General features: G+C 32.7%; 1 long non-coding RNA gene across 5 annotated transcripts in view; it reads left to right on the top strand.

Moving 5' to 3' along the window:
- The first annotated feature begins 12,318 nt into the window (after nucleotides 1–12,318).
- Nucleotides 12,319–25,258, top strand: part of LOC140630498 (uncharacterized) — a 105,317-nt gene continuing 92,377 nt past the window's right edge. For all 5 annotated transcript variants that reach the window (XR_012028263.1, XR_012028253.1, XR_012028254.1 and 2 more), the window contains exon 1: nucleotides 12,319–12,495. This is a non-coding gene — a long non-coding RNA (uncharacterized lncRNA). The remainder of the gene's footprint in view (nucleotides 12,496–25,258) is intronic.

The following is a 25,258-nucleotide window of genomic DNA, read 5'->3' as shown; positions in this document are numbered from 1 at the left end:
ATTCTCGTTTTTATTTATTTTTCTGTAAAAATTTGCAAATAATTGGTATTAGCTCTTCTTTAAATGCTTGGGAAACCATCAGTGAAGACATCTGGACCCAGGCCTTTTTTAAGAATTTAGCTTTATGATTTCACTATCTGACCATCTTTGTAGATGGATTCTAGAAATATATTCTCAGTTGAGTGAAAGAAAATAAAGAATCGAGTTAGCTAGTCATTTTTTGTCTATTTATTTACTAGTGCACTTAATTAAATTATTTTGTGCTTACTCTATAAGAACACAATTCTTTGGGTTCTGTGCCAGTTTTTGTGTTGAATTTTAGCTAATGACTAAATTTATAGAACTGAAGCTAAAAAGTCTCTATGTCCTTATGTGTCTGTGTCTTATGTCTGTAATTGAAATGGTTTTGCCCTCCTGATAAGTGAATACAAATCTTTTTCTTTCATAAGAAATACATAAAAATTTGATTGTAACATCCCTCATATATAAACCAGCTCTGTTTCAATTGTTTAATAGCGATCTATAAGTCATTCTTAAGTCACCTATTCCTGGGGCACCTGGGTGGTTGAGTGTCTGTCTTTGGCTCAGATCGTGATCCTGGGGTCCTGGGGTCAAGTCCCACATCAGGCTCCCTATGAGTAGCCTGCTTCTCCCTCTGCCTAAGTCTCTGCCTTTCTTTCGGTGTCTCTCATTAATAAATAAATAAATAAAATCTTTTAAAAAAAGTCTATTCCCCAAACTCACTAAATACAAGGAAATAGAATTTGTAATATTTTAATGGGAATTCTATTTCCTAATATTTTAAATATGCTAGACTTCTGATCAAAAGTCCTATTTACAGAAACTCTTAGGTCACTAACAACATGTTTACATAATTAAAAAAAGTTTACATAATTGAAGTAAATATCGCATAATCCTATAACTAGAAAGACTTGAAGATATCATCTATTAAAGGAACCCTTTCTACAGCATCCTAAGAGATGGAAAATAAGGGACTACACTAAGTATTTTGAACTGCTGATAAGTTAAAAAATAGATAGGTGAGGAAATCCTTTTTTAATGTCTTCTTTATCTTTAATCTTTGATGTAGTCGAGTCTGCTTTTGCAAATTGAAATAAAGCATTTTAATGATGTTTGATTCTCACAAATATCCCCACCTCAATTCAGAAACTCATATAAATCTATTTAACTTTTGTAGCAATATAATTATTTGCATAGAGTCAATAAGAAATCTGTTCTTTTTGCCAGGATATAATTAGATAAAGCAATTGTGCAATCAAGAACATAGCTGTGGTGCTACATTTGTGGGTAATTCTTATTTAAACAGGTGTGTTAAGCTATTAAGAAACAAAGGTTGACCTTATATGTGTGTCAGTGCATAGAGAGCCTAGCTGGGGAAACATGTATGGGACCTAACTTCCAGGACTGCATGCTCCCAGTAAAGTAAGCAAGGTCACCTCCTGTCAGACGAGGAAACTTGTCAAATTCTGGGAGTCTCAGGAGGAAAGGACTTTATCCACATTTATATATACTGCAGATAAAATGTACTGAGGAATTTTTATTAGCTTGATTTTCTTAGCCACAGTCTAGCAAATAATAGAGGCTTTTAAAATTCCAATCTGAAATTTCTTATGGAAATATCTCTATATAATTCAATTCTAAGGCCTTAATAGTTATTCAGTAGTATTGTGCAGCTAATGATTTGAAAAGTAAACCAAGGAGACATAGCTGGTTATTCAACTTCTGCTACACCCATGGAGGTAATCAGACCAAACCTAATGAAATTTGTCATTCTGTGATTAATCATAATCTCTGGGGACCATTTATGATTACAAAGGGAGAAATTATACAAGAAATTTGTTAAAGATGTGAAAATGTAGGAAGAAGACTACTAGATGTCTTTTCATTGGATTTCTGGACATTGTAAACAGTGTTATATTGTCTAATACAGTAGACATAAAAATTAAATAAAATAAAAAATTCAGTTATATACATTGTGAGGGCCTACTAGCCACATATGGCTAATAGTTGCTGTATTAGAGGCCAGGTATAGAACATCCCCTATTGCAGCAAGTTCTGTGGGGCAGTGTTGGTGCAGGAAATCCTTAGAGGATTTTTTTTATTTAATAGGGATTTGTGACTTTGATTGTGTTTCTATTCTCATTCTATTTCCATTGACTCGGATGTTATGAACATGTGCCCTGATGTCTGGTATGCCACCAAGCTAATGTCACTTTTGAGATATTTCTGAACTAACCAGCAACACTAATCCTGTATTATGTATATTAACCATGCAAAACTGTTTTTTGTGCGAAACTTCTGTTTGGGTCAAATGTTCTTGCATGTGCTCTTAACTCTTTCTAAAACATTCTAGGTGTTCTTCTTACCTTGCTGTTTGTACTAAATTCTACACAATTTTGCCTGAAAGTCTTATCTGACCATCCAGGCTTAGTTGTCTTTGTTTCAATATCTCTTGCTTCCAAAATTTTAATTTAGTTATCTTTTACTTCTTTGCAAATCTCCAATTTGACAGTATATTGCGTGAGGATTTAAAATCTGTATAGTGTTCAATTCATTGTCTGGAATCTAGTAAGTACGTGGAAATCATTCTAAAAATAATTACTGTTATAGTATATAGCTGTACAAATCTATCTGAGCAATTATAATGTTTAATTCATTTATTGAGTCTTCTATTTTTCCAGGAAATATGAGTTCCTCCATGTCATAATCAATTTTGTTCCCAGTTCTGGTTCTGAGCCTGCTATATAAAATGTGCTCAGTGTGTATTTGGCGAATATATGATGAATAGATGAATGCCATTGGCAACGTTGTTTTCTAGCTTACTGATTAAAATTCCAATAGACAGAATATAAATATCAACTCCATAATTTAATAATTGTGTCAGTTTGGAGAAACTATTTCCTTCCTTCATATCCTTGTCACCACAAAAAGGGGTACAAATTAGTAAATTATTATTATGAGGATAAATTGTGATAATACACGAAGTATTTAAGAGAGTGCTTGGTACTTAACTAGTGCTCATTAATTGCAAAATAGTTTTAGAAAAGTCAAATATTTTAAAACAACATTAAGACTAAAGAAAATAAAATAACAGTGCCTAACATTTAATAGCAGGAAAAAATGTTTTCAATCTATGCACAGAAAACAACACCTTTGATTATTTATGAACTCTCTGCTAATAAATTTGTATGACACTGGATTAGCTGATTCTTCCCCTACGCAAGTTAAATGTCTCATTAGTACAGAAAACAATCTCATTAAAATTAATAATGTATGAAGTTTTAAAAATAAGTACCTCACTATCAAATAGCAAGTCTTATTGAAAATTACATTTTTTCTTTATATTCAATATATTATTCTAATCCCCAAATTATCAGATAAATAAGGCTGAAAGTATTCTCAATAACACTTACAAATGAGGATGTCTATTCATGGAAGAAAAGGTGTATGTTTAAATTTCAATAGGTTAAGGAAAATCCATGATAATTTGGAGAACATCAACTCAATATTTTTCGTTAATGAATTGAAAATAGTTTAGAATAAGCCCAATTGACAAAGACATGCTTTACCAATTAGTAAATGCATTATAGGTAGAAATGATTATTCAGCACAGTTTTGAATGTGGCCTGAAGCAAATGTTAGGATCATAGTTTAATATGGAGCAATATGTGTTGTATAGTTGGAACACTTACATAATTGACCTTGATTATAACCATCCCTCTAAATCTAATCATATTTTCGAATTTTCCTAATGAATAGTTGGGGGAATGAGAAAAATTAAAAGTGGAAATGCACAGCCTTTTTTAAAAATAATTTTCTTAGTTCTTTATAATCCTCAAATTGATGCTTTGTAATATTTGACTATTAGACTGATTTCAGCTCTTCATTCAGGAGTGGGGCATTTATTATATTTAGAAAGTCAGTGATTACAATGTTATGCAGATAACTTTTCTAACTTTCACAATCCAAGTGCAATATATTGACTTTTAGGAGTCCTTGTGTTACAGACAAGTACAAAATTTGGAGGTAGAAAGTCTGAAGATTAAATCCCAGCTCCCAAACTCTCTAGGAGCAAGATCTTGGGTGAATCTATTATTATTTATGAATTTATCATTGCTAATAGTTTTAATTTCCCTTACATAAAATTGACATGAAATGTTTAGTTTTTGTGGTAAGATTTATATAGTCAAACATATCTACAAATTATAATACCTAAAAACAATAGGCAGGTATTTTCTCCTCTTACAAAACACTGAATAATAAATAACCATCATAGAGAATGCAGTCAGAGATGATAGATTACATGGTATAAGTGCAAGATACCTTGAACATTTTTTAGAGTATTTAGTGCATTTACATTTATTATAAATAAGTCTAGGTTAAAGTCTGCCATTTGCTATTTGTTTTCTTTTTTCCCCAACTGCTTCTTGTTTCTTTGTTCTTCCCTTCCTGACTTCTTAGAGTATGCTTTTTACTGTTACATATCATTCCCACTATTGACATTTTTAGGTATTTTCCTTTGGTTTAAATTTTTAGTTGTTTCTTTAAACAAGTTTATGATACGCATCCTGCCAGACAGTAAATAATTTTCCAAACAATATAAGAAACTTGCACACTTTAAAGCTAAAAATACAGTGAGTTTAGAAATAAAGGATGGGAAAGATACACTATGTATAGTTTTCATTGTTACTCTGAAACTCATGTCTACTAATTCTAATATGTGGGCTATCTGCACATCTGATTCCACTGCCTATGAATCTCTTGATTATGAGTCATATTTTCTTGCTTATTTTTATGCTTCATATTTTTAAAATTGTATTTTGGACATTGGTTATAAAGGCAGAGTAGAGTTTTAAGCATATATACTTACCCTCTGTCAGGATGCTGTAATAGGGATCAGAGGCAATCACTTCTCTCACTTAGCTAGGTCTGCTGTTGTACTTTAACTTAGATTCGGTTTATCCCAACCTCAGATATTTTGAAGACAGTATCAGGAATCTACATCAGCAGAGTAACCAGCAATCCAAAGACTGCATGTCACCAGTTTCTAAATAATAGCTTATTGCTCAGCTTTACAACCTGGATATAACATCCTCTTTCTTGTTGCCTTGTCCCCAGCTTTCAGCAAGACGCATCTGGAATGTGAGAACATCACATTTGCTGCCATGCAGCTGTAAACATTTATGAAAAACCCAGCTGGTTCCTTTTACCCCCACCTATGGAGATTTCATGCCCTCATCCATCAAGCCTCCAGTAATGAAATCCACCCTGAGGACACTCTTCTAACTAGGAAGAGCTCATTTATTTTGAGAATTTAACTTAGCTTTGTGTCTTTAACTGACTGTTATTGTTATGGTGGAAGTGCTACTCTCAAATTTTCTATGCTTTAAAGAGTAGCTATAGTCCTCCCATTTCATTTTTGAGAATATCTAAAATTAGAAAAAAAGCATAAAGTTTATAATATTGAAATATCCTCGTCTTATTTTTTTTAAGATTTTATTTATTTTTTCATGAGAGACAGAGAGACAGAGACAGAGGCAAAGGGAGAAGCAGGCTCCACACAGGGAGCCAGATGTGGGACTCGATCCCAGGTCCCCAGGATCAGGCCCTGGGCTGAAGGCTGCACTAAACCACTGAGCCACCCAGGCTGCCCTCCTCACCTTATTTTATAAAAATATTTCTTGCAAAGTTAGTATCTTCCCATAGTATAAAATAATATGATAATAAAAGATCTCTAAGGAAATTCTGCAGTTTTCAGTTTCTACCTCCTGGTCACCTGGATTCTCAGTCCTATTCCCCACAAGTAGCCACTTTCTGATCTTTCAGTTGTTTTTATGAACCATGCATTTGTAGTCATGTCTAAGAAGTCTTTACCTACATGAAGGTCAAACAAGTTTTCAATATGTCTCAGTGGTTTTAGTTTAATTTTAGATCTGTGATCTTTTAGAGTTAATTTTTGTGTATGGTGTGAGGTAAGGACATAATTTGGTTTTGTTTGTTTGTTTTTGCACCATGTTATGTCATTTTCCTCAAATCATTTGTTGTAAATAACTAATCTTTCCCCATTGAACTATCTTAGCAATATTGTTTATGAAGTGATTAATTTTTATAAATTGATCTTATATTCTATATTCTTTGACTTCCTAAACCAGGTTATGAGTTCTGTAGGTATTATTTAATTTATGCATAGATTTATTAATATTTTCTACATACAAATTCATGTTTTCTGAAAATAGAATTTTACTTTTAATTTTTCTTTCTAATCTGTATGTCTTTAAATTTGTCTATTACCCAATTGTACTCCATTCAATTTGAATATGAATAATGACAACAGGTAATTTATCATGTCTGTAATTTTAGAGGAAGATTATTATTTTAGCCATATACTATAATATTAGCTGTTGGGCTTTTTTGTAGATACCCTTTAGTAGGTTAAGAATGTTCCTTTGTGTTTTTAGTGTTTGTGTGTTTTTATAAGTAGTAGGTGTTAGCTTTTTTTTTATTTAGAAAGTTTTATTAAGAAAGTTATTGGGTTTTGGCCTTTATTTTACTAACACTGTATATATGGTCTCTCCTAAAAAGTATCCTCTATGAACTTAAAAATAAAATATTTTCGGGTCCCTGAGTGGCTTAGTCCATTAAGTGTCTGCCTTCAGCTCAGGTCATGATCCCAGGGTCCTGAGACAGAGGCACGAGTCAGGTTCCCTGCTTAGTGGGGAGTCTGCTTCTCCTTCTCCCTCTGCCCTTCCCCTGCTGTGCTCTCTCTCTCTCTCTCTCTCTCTCACATAAGTAAATAAAATATTAAAAAATATTTTCATCTTTGGAGTAGAATATTTTATAAATGTTGATAAGGCAAAGTTGGTTGATAGTGTTTTTCAATTCTTTAATATCATTACTGATTCTGTGCCTACTTCTATCAATTACCGATAGCAGAATGACAAAGTCTCTAAGATCAATGGTGGGCCTTTTTTTTTTTTTTTTTTCTTACTTTGAATGCTCTCGATTTTCATGTTAGCTATTTTGGGATTCCATTGTTAGGAGAAGAAGCATTTGTAATTTTTACATCTACTTGATTATTGAATCTTTTGACATTATGAAAAGTACTATCGGAGTCTAGTGGCATGTTTCATCTTAAAGTATATTTTGTCTTAAATTATTACAGCTGTATTAAGTTAATACAGCTGCTGTAGTCTCTTATACTTAATATGTGGTTAATATGCTTTTTTCTATCCCTTTACTTTTTATTTGTCTGTGTCTTTGAATTTAAGTATGTCTCTCTCTTTTTTTTTAAGATTTTATTTATTTGAGAGAGAAAGAGAGAGAGCAAGCATGAGTGGGGGTTGCTGAGAGAGGGAGAAGCAGGCTCTCTGCTGAGGAGGGAGCCAGATGCAAGGACTCGATCCCAGGACCCTAAGATCATGACCCAAGCCAAAGGCAGATGCTTAACTAACTGAGCCACCCTGGTGCCCTTAAGGGTGTCTCTTATAGAGAGAAACTATTTAAACTTGCCATTTGGCTTTTTGTTTTCCATTTTTCTCATATATATTTTCTTGCTCTTTTTAAAGTGCTGGCTTTTAATTAAAATAAATATTTTTAGTTTATTATTTGAAATCCTTAACTTATCCCAATGTATTTTGGGTTGAATCTGACTTAATTTCAGTCATATATCAAATGTAGCAGCTTTGTTCCAATGTAGCTTCATTCCTTCCCCCTCCTTGAACATCATTTTCCCTCTGTGTATTACTTCTCTCTGTGTTTCTCTCTCACATCCATAATAAAACTTCAATGCTCTGTTTTGTTTTATTTTTTTAAAGAAATTAATAGAAGAAATGAGAACATAGATTTATGAAGTCTTTCACAGAATTATTTCTGCTCCTCTTTAGTTCTTTCTTGGCTTTAAATTATTCTCAGGTATTATTTTGTTTAAAACTAAAGGACTTCTAGGGTGCCTGAGTGGCTCAGTGGTTGAGCATGTGCCTTTGGCTCAGAGCATGATCCCAGGGTAGTGGAATCGAGTCCCACATCAGGCTCCCTGTGGGGAGCCTGCTTCTCCCTCTGCCTATGTTTTTGCCTCTCTCTGTGTGTCTCACATGAATAAATAAATAAAATCTTAAAAATTAATAAAACTAAAGGACTTCTTTTTTATTTCTTGTCGCACAGGTATTCTAATAATGAAATTTAAGCTTGTGTTTATCTGAAACATACTATTCCACCTTCATTTTTGAAAGATATCTTTAATGGACATAGAATTCTTGGTAGATAGCTTTTTTTTTTCTTTTAGGATTTTGGATATACGATTTACTGTCTACTGGCATCCAATGTTTCTGTTGAAAAGTAAGGTGTTAAGTATATTGTTCCCATGTACTGAGGATTCTTTTCTTTATTTGTTTTTTCTCCTCTTTCTGTTTTCCAAAGTTTCTCTTTGGTTTTCAGCCATTTATATGTCTAAATGTTGACCTGTTAGTATTTATCCTATTTTTGTTTTTTGTTTGTTCCTCTTAGTTTCTTCAATCTAAGGATTATAAGTTTTTCATCAACTCAAGAATATTTTTACCATTTTTTTCAAATATAGTTTTTGTTCCTTTCTCTCACTCCTCACCAACTGATATCTCTGTTACATATATGTGCGTTTCTTTGATTTTGTTCCATAAGTCTCTCATGTTCTCTTAATTTTTCTTTAATCTTCTATTCTCTTCTTCATATTGGATAGTTTTTATTGTATTATTTTTAAATTCACTATTTCTTGCCATTTCAAATCTTCTGTAGAAAGCAAGTTTCTTAAATTTTAGTAATTTTATTTTAGTTTTCATGATTTTCAGTTTTAGAATTTACATTTTGTTCTTTTTACAATTTATATTTCTCTATAAATATTTCCCTTATTGAAATATTGTATTTATTTTTCCTTACATCTTTAGTTCTAATTATATTTCATTTGTTGAATATATTAATACTATTTTGTAGAATTTTTTTCCTGCTGAATCCAATATTTCCATTTAGAGTGAACTTACATTCATTTTTCATTTCTTGAATATGGATCCCTTTTCCCTATATATTGACATAGCTCCTATTTTTGCTGGTAAGTGAGAATTTAAAATGCTTGGTCCAGTGCCTTAGGTTCAACTTTTTCTTCTTTGGGTTACTTTCTATATTTTTAAGTTTCTTTTCTTTTTTTCTTTTTTTTTTTTTTTTTAGGATTTTTATTTATTTATTCATGAGAGATACAGAGAGAGAGGCAAAGACCCAGGCAGGGGAAGAAGCAGGCTTCCTGTGGGGAGCCTAATATGGGACTTGATCTCAGGACCCCAGGAGTACCACCTGAGCCAGAGGCAGTTGCTCAACCACTGAGCCACCAAGGCATCCCATTTAAAGTTTATTTTCAATATTGTGCCTGGACTAAAACTCTGGAATCTGTTCTCCTCATGTTGTATATTTGCTATCTGCTTTTTTATGCTGTTGTTTGTTTTATTGTGTTTTGTATTTATGCTGCTTCCTAGCATAAACCCTAGCATAAACCCTTCCTCGCATATGACCCCCCCCCCAGACAAGAGGTCATCCTCTTAGTGAATATCCAGTGATTAAAACTGAGTTTGCAAGACTTTCACCTTCTCTTGATTCTTTAGAAGTGGGTTGAGAAGTAGACCTAACATGCAGCCAATTCTTCAGTGTAGCTTGATTTGAACTTTATGTCAGGTTGTATTGTGTCTTCTATGTGCAAATGTGTCCTTTACCAGCTAGCCAGGCCAATAGAAAGACCTTCTCTAATTCTCTTAAGATGCACCCATTTGTAAGATCTCTCCAATGAATGAATTTCTGGTTGTCTGCTACCTACCTCAACCAAGTCACCTCCACCTCAGGCTAGAGCTGTGTTTCCCAGTTTCCTACAATATTTGATTTTGTTATTAATAACACTGTTGGGGAAAATTCTTGCCCTTTGTTCTAAGTTCACCCAGCCACCTCTATGAACAACATTGCTAATTTTTATGACCTTCTCCACTCTGGTAAAGACTGTCTCTTTCACTTATTTTGTCATGGGGTGGGATGACAGAGCGGTCCCAGAACACTGAAAATGCCTGCTGTTCTTAAGCAAAAATGGAAATTTTTCATTAACAAATACCCCTTAACTTTCTGGCTTTTTTTTTTTTTTAAGATTTTATTTATTCATAGAGACACACACAGAGAGAGAGGCAGAGACACAGGCAGAGGGAGAAGCAGGCTCCATGCAGCAGAGCCTGACGCGGGACTCGATCCAGGGTTTCCAGGATCACACCCTGAGCTGCAGGCGGCGCTAAACCGCTGTGCCACCAGGGCTGCCCAACTTTCTGTATTCTAAAGTACTAAAATGTTTTTTTGCCAGATATGCCAAATTTTATACTGGTTTTTGAGAAGAGAATCATGACCTCTTTACTTCTCCTAAATGGATTCCCTTATTGTTTTGCAAATATTTACTTATTGCATTTATGTGCCAGACACAGTACCATAGGGATTTGTGCATAAGTCTCAGGTGTTGCTCTTTCCCATGTGGATATTTTCCTAAGTCTCAGATATGTAGGATACAGTTATGCACTTAGAATAAGTAGTGAGATTTTTATATGGCAATGGAAAGATTTATTTCTTGATCTGAGCATATATTTGCTCTTTGGTAAGATACTATGAAATTTTATTTATGATGAAAAAGTATATAAAAAGGTATTTTATTGTATAAAATAAACCATGAATAAAATTACAGGGTTTTAGAGATGATATTAATAACTGGTCTTCATCTGAATATTTTATAAATAAGCAAATTAAGATGATAGTGATAGAACCAGGTTTCTGGGACATACAGATAATTAAGTGAGCTGTCATAAGATCCTTTGATTCTTACATTTCCCTCCAGTTTTTTTTTTTCTTTTTGGTCTAAATATGAAAATATATAATTTTCTTCTTAAACATTTAAAATATGAAAAATAATCATTTATTTATAAACATGTCTGATTACTATAAATTTTTTACATTGTTTTCAAGAAAATTTTCCTAAAATCTGCTAAGAAGTATGATAATAAAATATCAGAATATGCTAGGGAAAAAAGTCTTCCTTGTTTTTTAAAAAATAGTTTTTTTCCAGGTCAAATAATGTTAACACTGATTATTTACTTATAATTATTTAAATTAAAAAATTGAAAACAAATAAATCCTGGGTTAAAAGTTGATGTCTATAGAAAAGCACTGCTATTTCTGAGTTTGTAAGTAAATGTGTGTGTCTCTATGCATATAGCCATTTATTATTAAAAATACACTTTAATAATTTCATAATTATTATTAATAATGTTTATATTTTAGTGACAACACATATAGTTATCTTTGATACTTTTAAAATAGCTTCAGAAATCTACAAAATTGTGCATATCCACAATGGGGAGTGAAGATATTGAATCATTTTGGGTTATGTAAGTGTTAATATATATGCTCAAATTAACTTCAGATTACATAGGTCCTGTTTCACTCTAGTGTGAATATTTTCAGAATTACTTAAATGTCACCTTAAAAGCAAAAAATCTAGTAACTGCCACGTGAATGGAGTCACCATGGAAACATTAGCATTTATGTTGTTCAGTAGAACTGTCTAAATTGTGGCCTGGCAACTTGTGAAAAAGATTTCAGAGTGACAAAATATATGTTTCTTTATATATCAAGAAATCTAGGTTTGCTTTGCTATGGTACCAGTAACAAACAATAAAATACACAACGAAGTATGCTAGGAGCTACTCTGTATACAGAGTAATTGTAGGATCTTACATCTATATTGCAATTACAATTCAAATTTCCCTGGAATTGTGATTGGTGGAGGGTTCTTCACTTAGGTTTTATATGAATCCACACTACAATGATGAGGAAAAGGATGTATAATTAGAAAAGAAAGCACTGCTTCTAGCTTTCAATCTTAAAATGAGAATTACACTTAGAACTGCCCATAGTTTTAAATACAGTGCCACCATTTTATTACTTGAATTAGTTAATAATAACTAGCAAGAATTTTTATCGATCAAAAATTATTTTATATTAGTCCTAGATGGTAAAGGATATCTCAAGTCTCTCAATGGACCAAAATATATTATTTTGCATATATTATGTAAACTAAAATAACCGTATGAAACATACTGGAATTGTTTTATTCTCCATGTTTTATAGAAAACCTCCATGTTTTATAGAAACCGAAAAAACTAATACTATGTTTCATCAGCCCCTTTGTTGATAAGGTTTGGGATATTGAATTCTTATCTACCAGTTAAATGTATTTACAGATTAGAAGGCAGAAATTCTAAGACTGTTAACAGTTGTCATTGCCTACCAAACTCATGGATTTCCATCAGCAGTTTCTAAAATTTATGCTAATAAGATTAATATCCTGGATTTAATGAAACAGTGTCTATAGAGAGATCTGAGATCTGGCATAAGATCTGAGAAATAGGTCCCTGTACTTTTGGAAATTCTAAGGTACGTGGACTAGGACATGATTTTCCCACTTTTAATAGTTTTTATAAGCTCTACATTAAATTTCTGTATTAAATTTCTCTCTGATTGCTCACCCATCAGAGTTTTTATATCCTCTTCCAAATTCATTAACTATCTATTTGTAAAATATTAATTTAACTATACCTTAATGAAAATGCAAAATATAAAAATAAACTATCCCTAGAGTGATAAATTTAGAAGAATTAATGTTTTTCTCTTGGAAAAGACTTTTTTATTTAAACTATTATGTAAATATAAATTTTAGTAGCCTTTGTTTCTTAGTGAAAGCTTTTCATAGTGCAGAGGGAGGCATTTTCATATGCTTACCACCAGGAAGATATTTTTACGGTTGAAAACCAGCAACTAGATAACCTTTTGAATTGCACTTAGAGTGTCTTCAGAGGAGAATACTATACAACAAGTGCATTTTAAGTGTGTCCCTGTATTACTTATATCATGATGCTTAGGAGAAAAAAAATTAAAATTTTCATTCTAAATGTCTATCAACTCACCTACTATTGATACTTTCTGTCACAGAGTAATAGTATAAAGTTGTTGTTCACTTGTTAATAGGTATGTAAATAGTATATTGACTTTGAAAATTATATTTAAGAAATATGTGAGCTTTAATAGGAAAAAAATCTACAATAATTTATATTCTTTATTTTTTTTAAAGTTTTAGAATAAATTTATTCCATTATATGGTCTAAATTATCCTTTCAATATTATTTCTCACAATTTCTCTGTGCTCATTCTTTTTTTTTAAATAAATTTATTTTTTATTGGTGTTCAATTTACCAACATACAGAATAACACCCAGTGCTCATCCCGTCAAGTGCCCCCCTCAGTGCCCGTCACCCATTCACCCCCCACCCCCCACCCTCCTCCCCTTCCACCACCCCTAGTTCGTTTCCCAGAGTTAGGAGTCTTTATGTTCTGTCTCCCTTTCTGATATTTCCCACACATTTCTTCTCCCTTCCTTTGTATTCTTTAGATGATCATATGTAAGCCCCGGATGTAAAATTTTGTTCTCTAGTATTATCATACACTCAAGTCTCCAAACATTTCTTTTTAAAGATTAAATTTATTTATTTGAGAGAGAGAGAGAGAGAGTGTGTGTGTGTGTGCATCATGCATGTGAGAGAGGGAGCATGAGGAAGAGAGCATGTACAAGCTGGGAGGGGAAAGGACAAAGGAAGGACAAAGGAAAAGGGAAAAGGAGCCTGCCTTCTCATCAGGGAGCCAGCTGTGTGGGTCTTGGGCTGATCCTAGGACCCTCAGGCAATCATGACCTGAACCTAAGGCAGAAGCTTTATTCACTGAGCCACTCAGGCCCCCAGCCACCCCACGTAAGTGTACCTAACAGAATTTCTTCCATTTTCCACCTTGAACTATGTAATATTAAAACTTTAGGTTCAAATTTCTTCACAAATTATATCTACTGCTTAATTTCTGGAGGCCTTCCCAAATCAATGACAAATGCTGGAATTTGGTCTATAAGACCAACTGCATCACTGTAGCTTTCTATTTAGTGTGTGTATCAATAAAATTGGATAGTAGAATTTTCTTACAAAAGAAAGAAAATGAAGAGTGGCACTGTGGATTATAAAAGCATGGTTCCTGAATGGAAAACATGTTAGATTTTATCTTTTGAGCAATAACATGACTGCATCTGGCATCTCTAATGTTCTCATGTGAATTTTTCTAATAATGCAGCTTCCTTTCAGAAAGTGAATTGACATATTGTGTTTTCTTAGAAATTTTGAACATTAGAGAAGTGGGTAATATTTTTTAAAAATTCTGGCAATGTTTTTAGGTTAATTACTTGCATCTAATCTTCAGAATTAAGCCAAATAAAATGAAGTTTTAGCAACCCACTATTATTGGGTCATAACATAGCATGCATATTATTATGTGAATCATTTTGTTTAAAATTTATAAATTTGACTTATCTTTATATCATTCATCATGGCATTAATATAGGCCTGGATATATATATGGATGACTATATCTGTATATTATATAATATTTATTTTCTATAGTACTTAAAATATGAGAGTAGAATTTTTATTTTATTTAGCATACTTTATGCAAAGTCCATTGTAGCATCATCCCATAAATACATGATGAATGAATAAATAAACTATGGATGTCTGTATATTCTATATATGATTTTTTTTCTAAATTCTATGAATATAATATGAGCAAAATAGTTGATCCCTGATTCCACAAAGCTTGAATCAACTGAGGGTAGACTTTCAATCAAGCTAGAAATCCTCTTTTTTTTAATTCCCCTATAAATTGGAAAGTAAAAAATGATACTGATGCTTCTAGGGAAAAAATGGAGTAAAGTGGATCAAACAAACAAAAATGAGGAAAAAAATCAATATATTGGACAAGAAGTAATGACAGAATAATCCCATAAAAATGGGAAACTAACATGGCAAGTCTACTATTATTTGTCCCTACAGCCTTGATGGACTTTCTAAACTAAGGAAAAAAGTGAAACTGCCTGAGTTGAAGAGAACAAACTGACAGACTGAGAGGAAAAGTCAAGTAGAATTCACAGAAAAAATACTAGAGAGCAGAAAGCTGCCAAGAGGGATACATTGTGAGAATTGTATAGAGTCCTTCACAAGTATTGCACAGAGTGCTGACCAGTATGTTCACGTAGAAAATAGCTCAAGTGGTGAAACAATCATCTGAGAGGATTAAAAGTGCCATCTTATGTCTTATACAAGCATGGGCTAGAACTTGTTCCCACCAAGCAGATGAGTTATGCTCAGAATTCAGGGACCACTGGACCTGGTGCTCAGGAGGTCCTGCCTCAGTACTAGGGAATAATTTGTTCTAATATAAATGCTGCACTGCCCTAACAAAATTTCTTAAAGTAAAACCTAAAAGAATCAAAATTATTTTATTGACTTAACTGAATTCAAGGAAAAACCCAACAAAGGATAGGTAGGAAAGGATGATTCATAGATAAGTAGATAGGAATAAAAAATATCTGATACCCAATCATGGAAAATCACAATGTCTATCATCTGATAAAAAATTATAAGGCATGCAAAATCCAGAAAAATATAACCCATAGTTAGGGAGGGAAAAAAATCAACCATCAACCAACCAAAATTGATACAAAATCTATACAGATATTCAAATAACCAGAATAGTAAAATGAAAAGTTATCATAATAGTATCCCTAATGTTCAAAAATAAACAGATATATAAAAAGTGTCAAATTGGAATTCTTAGATATGGAAGCTATGATGTTGGAAATTAATAATACACTGGTGTGGTTAACAGCTGAATTTATATTGTGGACAAGAAGAGAATTGAATTTGAAGGCATAGCAATGAAAAGAAAAAGAGGACAAAAAGTAACTTGCAAAATACAAAGAATTTGAGTTAACTGTGAGAACATTTTAAGATCTATATGTGCAAATAGAGTCCCCAAAGGAAAAAAGAGACTGGAGAGGATGTCATAATAATATTTGAGAAGTTAGTGACAATTTTTCTAATTTGATGAAAACCATTAACCAGCAGATGTGAAAAGTTCAACATTTCCAAGCCTGAAGAAAATTAAACGAAATCTTATCATAATCAAACCACTCAAAAGCTGTGGAAAAGAAACAAAAATATTTAAAGTAGGGACAAAAGACATGTTACCTAGAGGACAAAGACAAAAATTATAGATTTCATATTGGAAAGAACACAGATGAGAAGAAAGTGGAACAATATCTTTAAAGTCAAGAAAAAAATCTATCAACCTAGAATTCTGTGTCTGAAAGAGTTATGTATTAAAAGAGAAAAAATCCCAATGATTGGTAATACTATCTCCAACAAAAATATTATTTAAATTTCAAGATGCAATAAAGACATATAAAACTTATAGAATTCATCCTCAACAGACCCATATCATAGGTATAGGTAGTCTGTCAGGCAGAAGGAAACTGACATATCAATATGTATTAGCATGAAAAATATTAGAAACAGTAAATATAGGTTTGAATATAAAACATTTCCTTCCTATTTAAATATTTTTTAAAATATTGACTATTTAAACACAATAATAACAATATATAGTCAGGATTACAATATATATGTTGTATATATGTCATATAGATATATTACATATGTATAGTTTATATATATTATAAGACCATCATAGCATAAAGTATGTTAAGGAAGAAATAAAAATATTTTTAAATTCTTACGTGTGAAATGTATCATTTGAAAATAGACTATGATAAGTTAAAAGTATTATAAACATTAAAGCAGTCCCTTTATAACAAAACATTTATATACAAAAAATAAAATGTAATCATAAAATATACTCAATTCAAAAAATTAAAAAAATACTCAATTCAAATCAGAAAATTATCATAAAGAGAACAAATAGAATAGATCGAACAAATAGAAAGAAATAGCAAAATGGCACACTTAAATCTAACCTTATGAATAATCAGTTTAAATATAAATGGTGTTAACATCCCTATTTAAAAAACAGGTATGATTAGATTGGCAGGCAATGATGGTGGGAAGGAGGACTAGACCTAATTATGTACTGCTTATGGAAACACACCTTGAATAAAGATGATAGGTTGAATTTAAAAAATGAGAAAAACATACCGTACTGACAATTGTTAAATAAAGTTGAGTGTCATATTACCATCATTCAAAGTAGGTTTCAGAACAAAGACAATTGTCAGAGATGAAGATAATTTCATAGTGATCAAGGAGTCAAATTCAAGAGAAAATAATAAATCTAAATATTTATATGGCTATATTCATATGGAACAAAAACAGATCTGCAAGGAGAAACAAATACATATTTATAGATGACGATTTCAATACGTTTCCTTCAAAAGATTATACAGAAGTCCACAAAAATTATAGTTGGAATTACATACCTATTAGTGAAAATAAAATTTCTGATACTAGTGCCTAAAACTAGTAAACAAAAAGTTAGCAAGAAGATAGAAGTACTGAGCATTATAAACCAACTGTACCCAACTGATATTTATGGACTATACTATGAGGCCAGCATTACTCTGGTACCAAAATCAGACAAACATATTATAGGAAAAGGAAATAACAGATCATTAACTGACAGAACATAGCTATAGGGGAACCTGGGTGACTCAGTGGTTGAGCAACTGCCTTTGGCTTGGGTTGTCATCTCAGGGTCCTGGGATCAAGTTTACATAAGGCTCCCCATGAGGAGCCTACTTCTCCCTCTGACTATGTCTCTGCCTCTCTATGTCTCTCATAAATGAATGAATAATTTTTTTAAAAGAGCATAACTATAAACATTATGAATAAAATTGTAATGAATATGTGCAACACTGAACAGTACAAAATACTCCTGAGAGAAAGGAAAGACATAAATGGAGAGATATACCTTGTTGAAGTGTTAAAAGACTTAAAACTGTAAAGATACCAATTTCTTCCAAATTGTTCTTTAGTAGAGGTCTATACACCTTTCTGTGTAAATAGAGATAGTAAATTTTCTGGGATTTTTTCAAATCACTCAGTCTCTATCACAATTAAATTTACTCCTCTGGAGCAAGAAAGTAGCCATACATGGTAGGTGAATAAATGCCATGGCAGTGCTTCAGTGAAACTTTGTTTACAAAAATAGACTACTGATGTAGTTTGGCTAGAAAGTTTTAGTTCATCAATTCCTTATCTCATCCCTGGTAGTTTGTCAATTCCTTATCAATTTCAACAGCACCACTTCCAAAATATCAAAAAACTTTCTATGGGCACTTTTAATGAAAATTGAAAAGCTAATTTTAAAATTAATTTGGAAATGCAAAGAACTTAGAAGAGCCATAACAACTCTTAAAAATGATAATGATGGTGACCAATCACTGCTTCATTTCCACTCTTATTATGAAACTACAGTAAACAAGCCAATATGATATTGTCAATATAGACAAGTAGAAAAATAGAACAGAAGAGAGGTGAAAGATTGTGGTCACCAATTACGACGTGGGAGTTGAGGGTTTCCTTTACACCAACCAGTAATTATCCTACACCAGCTAGATGTCCTACAACTTAACTCAATTTTGACACTCCTTACCCTGGGCTAGCATCAGAATCCACAAATTCTAGGCTCTATCCCACAAAGCTGCACCTCCCACACATATTTCTCATACTTCTGTCACCAGTTGCCAGTCACAAGTGCATCACCTGTCCTTCTGATCCACCAGCTATAGATCCAATAGATAGAAATTTCCAGTGCCCCCCTCCTTGGGTTTGATTAGTTTGCTAGAGCAGCCCACATAACCCAGAGAAACATTTCACTCACTAGATTACCAGTGTATTATAAAAGGATATAACTTAGTAATGGCGAGATGGAAGAGATGAATAGAACAAGTTGAGGTGAAAGAGTGTGGAGAACTTCCATGCCCTTTCCTGCAAAATCTCCATACAGTCAACAACCAGAAGTTCTCCAAATTCTCCTCTTTTGGGTTACAGGGCAGTCTCCATAAAATTGGTACGGTTGATTAAATTACTGGCCAATGGCAACTGCTTCACCATCCAGCTTCCCTTCCGTCCCTGGAGGCCAGGGGTGGGACTCTAAGCTTCAATCTTCTACTTATAAAGTTGGTTCCCCTGACAACCAGCCATCATGGAATTCAAAAGCCAATTTATTAACTTTGCTGTTCTCATTTTCTAGAAAATTTCTAAAGCTTTAGGAGCTCTGTGGCAGAAATTGGAAGGAAACTGAATACATATTTCTTATTATAAATTACAATATCACTAAAGAGTTGTCTTAGTCCATTTTGGTGGGCTGTAACAAAAATACCACAAATTGGGCAGCTTTTAAACAATGTAAATGTATTTCTCATGGTTCTGGAGGCTGGGAAATCCAAATCAAGGTGTTGGGCAGATTAAGTGTCTGTTTCCTGGTTCAGAGATGGTAGTCCCCTTGCTATAATCCCACATGGTGGAAGGGTCCAAGGATCTCTCTGGGGTCTCTTTTATAAATTTCATTCATAAAGGTTCCACCCTCCTGACTCAATGAACTCCCCAAAGCCCTACCTTCTATCACATTGGAGATTAGGTTTTAACAATGCATTCTTTTTTCCTTTTTTTTTTAAACAATGCATTCTTGAAGGGACACAGAGATTTAGTCTAGAGCACAGGTCTATATTAGACATTTATATGTATAGATAAATGATTTCTGAAAAAAAAGATTGAAGGCAATTTAGTGAGGAAAGAACAGTCTTTCCAACAAGAGTTGCCAGAACAATTATCCAGATGCATATACCATCATCCATATACAAAAAATAAACTCATATCCATATCTTGCTTCATATGCAAAAAATTAACTAAAAATATATTATAGGCCTAAAAGAAAATTATTATATTATTTATTATTATTATTATTAATTATTATTATTAAATTATTATAGGCCTAAAAGTAAAATAAAACTTTCAGAAGTAAGCATAGGAGGTAATTGTTATGCTTTTGAGTTAGACAAATAATTTTTAAATATAGCAAAAGCATAATCCATGGACTTATAAATCAAAATTCATGAAAGTTAAACATGATAGTAATGATAATGATGACTTCTGTTCTTTGAAATATACTCTTAGGAAAATAAAAAGACAAGGTACAGACTAGAGAACATATCTGAAATTCATATCTGATAAGAGGCTTATATTCAAAATATGTAAAAAAACCTGAACAATAAATAACAAAACAGGTCATATAGAATGGTCAAACTATTTGAACAGATATTTCACTAAAGAAGATATGCAAGTGACAAGTATGTGGAAAGATACACAATATTATTAGTCCATGAGGAAACACATATTACAATCACAAGGAGATACCTTCATTTGCCTGTGAGAATGGCTAACATTAAACTATAAAAAGTGTTGTTGAGTTAGTGGACCATATGGAACCCTCATGAATTGCTAGAGGAAATGTAAAATGGTACAATCACTCTGAAAAACAGTTTGTCAGCTTCTTAAAAAGTTGAACGTGTACTTAACCATGTTTACACATTCCATTCCTGGGTATGTATCTAAGAAAAAAGAAATTCACAGGATTGCCTATAATAGCTATAAATTGTTATTTTTTTTTCAAGCCAAGTAATTTTATTTTATTTTTAAATTTTTAAATTTTATTTTTTTGGAATTTTTAAATTTAAATTCAATTTGACAACATATAGAATAACACCTAGTGCTCATCCTACTAATGCCCTCATTAGTGCCAATCACTAAGTTAGCTATAAGTTCTTATAAACAAACTTGAATCAAATCCAAATGTTCATGGACAGGGAAATGGATTAAAGCTGTGGTATACCCATTCAATGGGACATTATTACAGAAATAGAAGTGAATGTACGCAAAAATATAGATGAATTACAAAATAAGTACCTAAAGTGAAAGAAGATAGACCAAAAAGTGTACACAATGTGTAATTTAGTTCTCTAAACTACTGAAAAATTCTATTTAATCTACAGTGATGAAATGCAGTTCAATGATTGCCTTCTGGGGACTCAGAATAGGCAGGTGGAAAGGATGATAAATGGGTTTCAGGAAACTTTGGAAGGTGATGGAAATGTTTTATTTCATTTTTTGTGATGATGGATTCTGTGTAGGTGTGTATGTGCGTGTGTGTGTAAATTAGGCACCAATCATGTGGTAGGCACTTTATAAAATTAATCTCATTTAACACCTGACCAACCCCCAAGAAATCTTTAAGTGGCATCATGACATTCATTTTACTAACAAAGAAAGAAACTCAGAAAAGTCACAGTTGCAAGGTTTACATATATAAAAACATATTTAATTTTATCCTTTAAATATGTGTAGTTTATTATATGTTAATTACCCCTTGATAAAACAGTTGAAAATTATATGTGAGCAGAACTAAATAATGTTTCACATGATCAGAGGATAAGAAATATATTAGAAGTACACAGGCATAGCTAAGCTTAGACATAAACATGAATGTAGGGTAGACAAGCAAAGTCAGGTAAAGGTAACATGCAGAAATGGCAAGGGAGGGGCACCTGGGTGGCTCAGATGGTTAAGCGTCTGGCTTTTGATTTCAGCTCAAGTCATCATCTCAGAGTTACAAGATCAAGTCCCACATCAGGCTATGGCAATATGTGGCATAAACATGGCAAAGTGTGACCATCCTACTCTCTTTCATCATATTACTTGGGGATTACTATTGAACAGAGCATGGAATATGAGTATCTAGAAAAAGGGCTGGAGGAACATGTTCTTAATAAAAACTTAATACTGTTTGGATATCTAGTGTTTAAGTTATTTTAATTAATCAAGTTTGGAGAAACACACAACCCTATGCAGCAGAATTGGAGAATTTGAGAAGTGTGCCATATTCTTAAGTACCCCAATGGAGAGTGACTACTCTTTAGAAGATACATTGTTCTCATAGTAAAGCACACTTTGGGCTAAAACCTTTGTTTTCAAGTACATCGATGATATGACTCAAGCTGTTCTGTAATTGCATGATTTCAGGATTGTTTTTCACTGATGTGACCAAATCTTTCCAAAGTAACATGTAATGGAAAGTTGAAAATTGTTGCAGTCCTATAATAGATAGGTTACAAGTAATTACCAGAATGAGTCACCATTCCAGATAGTGAGTAGCATTGATTTTTAGTCCGTTAAGGATTTATTCTTTTCTTTTCATTTAATATCTGAAAATCTTCAATAAAGAGATGGAGCTATTTAATCATAAGCCTTTAAGACAATGACATATGGGATAAATGAATCCCTTATCCTTTTAAAATATATTTAAAAAACATGGGGCTGGAGACAAACTTATAATACCTTTTTAATTCTATCAAGATGTCAACAATACTTTGGGGTGAAAATGCTTCATATTATTGTTAAAACTGTAGAAAGATCTATAGATAGATTGGTGTCAAAATTAAAAGTGAGCTACATACAACCATTTTATCCTGTTATTAATGTTTTATTAAATTTTGCAACTATTTTCATATGAATGATAAAGCCAGGAGACCTACTCTACAGAATCAAGATAGGCTGACTTGCTTCTAGTTTTGTCCTCTAAACTATGTCTTCTTATGATGTAAATATTCTTTATGATGAAAATATGTCTAGGTGCAGACATAGAGGTGAGGAGCATGCTCCCTAATTGATGGAAATCATTATAAAATAGACTATTATTTTTTCAACTAGTATGTTTAAGATTATCTTTAATATTTTATATAAACAATTTGAAACATTTTTTTTCCTTTTACACTTAAAGCAGCAGTTTGTATGCCTGCGTACACTATTGTTATATATATATATATATTAGTTAGGTAATCAGGGAATGCTGAAGTACTTACCTTTTCTATGCTTCTCAGAAGTGTCTCCCTGAAAACAGCTCTTCATTTGAACAACAAACATTTATCCCACAGCCCTAAATGCCAGGCATTATGTTAGCCACTAGAATATTGACAAATATTGACGAATAAAGACAAAGTCTCTTTCCCAAAGGAACTTGCTGGAAGTGTTCTGTGGTGATTAAAATAAAGAAAATAAAGAACACTGATTTTTTTCAGTAATTATTTTCTAAATCACTTGTGGGCCACTGTTGGTGATTCCGTGAAAGAAATGGGGGCATGAGTAGTACATATTCATTCTGATCCATGTAATTACATATACAGATGATTCACTAGTCATGATAGATCCTTGAACTTACTTGATCATATTTATAAGTGGCTTTATCAGTTCCTACCTCCAGGACCTTGTTTAATGTAAATTTTCTGTCTTCAATTTCCTTTTTTTTTTTTAAAGATTTTATTTATTTATTCATGAGAGACACACAGAGAGAGGCAGAGACATAGTCAGAGGGAGAAGTAGGCTCCCTGTGGGAAGCCTGATGTGGGACTTGATCCCAGGACCCCAGGATCATGACCTTAACCAAAGGCAGATACTCAACCACTGAGCCACCCAGGTGCCCTTCAATTTCCTTTTTTGAGAGATAGGAATAAAATACAACCTATGTAAAAGGTAGTTGTAAAGATTAAATAAGATAATTTATGGAAAACACTTATAATCATCGCTGGTGAATGTATCAGTAAATGTCAGATCATTTTATGTTATTATTAAATATCAAGCAAAATATCATTTTTCAATCTTGATTATTCCAATGGATATGAAAACTATATCAGATACTGAATAATATTTTTATATTTATAAACAAAACAAATAAATATTGTAAATATCCAAATGCCTCTTTTACAGATTTGCCTTCTAGTTGATAACGATTATATTCCTCTAATGACTGAAGCATCCTTCGGAAGTCCTGTAACACTATACATCGTAACAGTCACCTTTTATTTTTATTTTTTAAAAAGATTTTATTTATTTATTCATGAGAGACACAGAGAGAGGGGGGTGGGGCAGAGACACAGGCAGAAGGAGAAGCAGGCTCCATGCAGGGAGCCCGACGTGGGACTCGATCTCCAGACCTGGGATTACGCCCTGAGCCAAAGGCAGATGCTCAACCACTGAGCTACTCAGGCTCCCAATATTCACCTTTTAATTACCAAATATTTTCAATGTCGCTATACTTTCTTCTACTTTCTTTTTGTGCCAATTCTGTTTCCCGACTGGATTTTCAGTTACTTCAAGGCAAGGAATGCTCATATTCTCTTCTATCCTCCTAATATGAGTAGATCTATAAACTAGTGAAACATTTCTAGGTTTTATTTTAAATAATTTTAACTGTAAACATTGCTTGAAAGAAAATATTAAGATAAAAAAACATTGGTGTTTATAGAAGTTATCTTTGTGAAAAACAATTGAAAAAAAATGTTGATTGAATGTATGAGTTCTGGCATTTTATTTTCACAATAACCTGCAACGAGAGTTGTTACTTTCTAAATTTTACATGGGAGAAGCCTGAGGTTCATGGAGGTGAAGTACTGTGCTCCGTGGAGCAGAACAGCATAAGAACACAGAGCAAAAAAGATTTGTCTAACTTCAAAGCTTAAAATGTCAATTAAGAAAATCTCCAACAGGGAAGCCTGGGTGGCTCAGCGGTCTAGCGCTGCCTTCAGCCCAGAGTGTGGTCCTGGAGACCCGGGATCTAGTCCCACATCAGGCTCTCTGCATGGAGCCTACTTCTCTCTCTGCCTGTGTCTCTGCCTCTCTCTCTCTGTGTCTCTCATGAGTAAATAAATAAAATCTTTTTAAAAAACTCTAACAATGTATAATTGATTTTATTAATTTGTACATGTCTCCATTTCCTCAAGCTGTCCTTTTTTTTTTTCATTTCAAGAAATATTCTGGGATATAAATACTGAGAATCATATTCAAATTTTGTAGGAAGAAGCAATGAAACATTTATATCGTGTTTCTGTTTCTTAATGAAATAGTCCTCCTTCCACTCTTGCTTGAGAGAAATGCCTGTATTAAGTATCTTCATAATCTTACAAAAAAGACTGATTCAAACAAACAAGCAAATAAATGTTTCTGAAATTTCAACAACATGAGTTCAGTCAAGCTTATAATTTAATTTTTCCTACACATCTTTTTTTATGTTCTATTTCTGATCAGAGGGTTATGTCTTTATCATATGGCCTAAAATTCACTGTATGAAACCGAGCTCAGGTACAGCTTAAACAGGAAATGAAAAGGAAATTTACTGAAGAATAAGTTAAAGAAAAATTTCAGTTTCATGTACAGAATGTTGGTACTTTCTGCCACAGGAACTGTTGATAGGATATTGGTTA

The sequence above is a fragment of the Canis lupus genome, chromosome 1, assembly GCF_048164855.1.
Source record: "Canis lupus baileyi chromosome 1, mCanLup2.hap1, whole genome shotgun sequence".
Classification (NCBI taxonomy): Eukaryota; Metazoa; Chordata; class Mammalia; order Carnivora; family Canidae; genus Canis; species Canis lupus.
The sequence above is the reverse complement of the archived record's forward strand: the minus strand, read 5'-3'. Positions and strand labels throughout refer to the sequence as shown.